The sequence below is a fragment of the Betta splendens genome, chromosome 11 (assembly GCF_900634795.4).
Source record: "Betta splendens chromosome 11, fBetSpl5.4, whole genome shotgun sequence".
Classification (NCBI taxonomy): domain Eukaryota; kingdom Metazoa; phylum Chordata; class Actinopteri; order Anabantiformes; family Osphronemidae; genus Betta; species Betta splendens.
The window spans coordinates 13,779,916-13,781,067 of record NC_040891.2 but is presented as its reverse complement, the minus strand read 5'-3'; positions in this window follow the sequence as shown (position 1 = coordinate 13,781,067).

Sequence of the window (1,152 nt, the reverse complement as noted above, 5' to 3'; positions counted from 1 at the left end):
TATTTCTAATCATTAACAAACAAAAGAAAAACAACCACAATTAACAGTGAATATGTGACAAAGATTTAAACTCCTGTGAACTGCAACTGGATTAAGTTTCAAGGCGACAAGTTCAGCTTTTGAATGTAATGAGCAGCAGAGAATGAATGTTTCTGGCTGATTAAAAACTGACCAAACCCTCTGAACACGTCGTCCTCCGACTGGACCCTCAGATGCACATCAGGCCAGATGACGCCTGGCTGTGGCTGCGAGTCCCCTCCGTTGTCACGGCGACGCACCGTCGTCATGTGTTTGTGCGCCTCAGGCCTCATCATCAATCTGTCGGTGGAGCAGCCGTAACAAATCATGTGGGTACAGTCACTGACGTCATTCAGCAGGCTGCCACGTACCAGCAGATGCTAACATTAGCATGCTAACGCACGGTAGCCTAGCTGTTATTTATTGTGTACTGGTTATTAATACTGAATACTAAAATATGAAACTTAATGATTCAAGGACTCTATGAGTTATTTACTTTTAGTTTCTGCTTCAAAAAGCAAAGTTTTTTTTACCAAATATCAGAGTGAGTTCATTGGAGGCGTAGTAGGTGACGGTGAGTGAGCTCGGCCAGCCAAGAAGTGGTGTGTGTATGTTTGTGTGTGTTGGTGTGTGTGTGTGTGTGTTTGTACATGTGTGTATGTTTGTGTGTGTGTGCGTGTGTGTATGTTTTTGTGTGTTAGAGTGTGTGTATGTTTGTGTGTGTGTGTGTGTGTGTGTGTGTGTTTGTACGTGTGTGTATGTTTGTGTGTGTGTGTGTGTGTATGTTTGTGTTTGTTGGTGTGTGTGTGTGTGTGTGTGTGTGTGTGTGTGTGTTGTGTTGTGTTTGTGTGTGTGTGTTTGTGGTGTGGTGTGTGTGTTGTGTGTTGTGTGTGTGTGTGTGTGTGTGTGTGTGTATGTGTTGTTGTGTGTGTGTGTGTGTGTGTGTGTGTGTGTATGTTTGTGTGTGTGTGCGTGTGTGTATGTGTGTATGTGTTGGTGTGTGTGTGTGTGTGTGTGTTTGTACATGTGTGTATGTTTGTGTGTGTGTGCGTGTGTGTATGTTTTTGTGTGTTAGAGTGTGTGTGTGTGTGTGTGTGTGTGTGTGTGTGTGTGTGTGTGTGTGTGTGTGTGTGT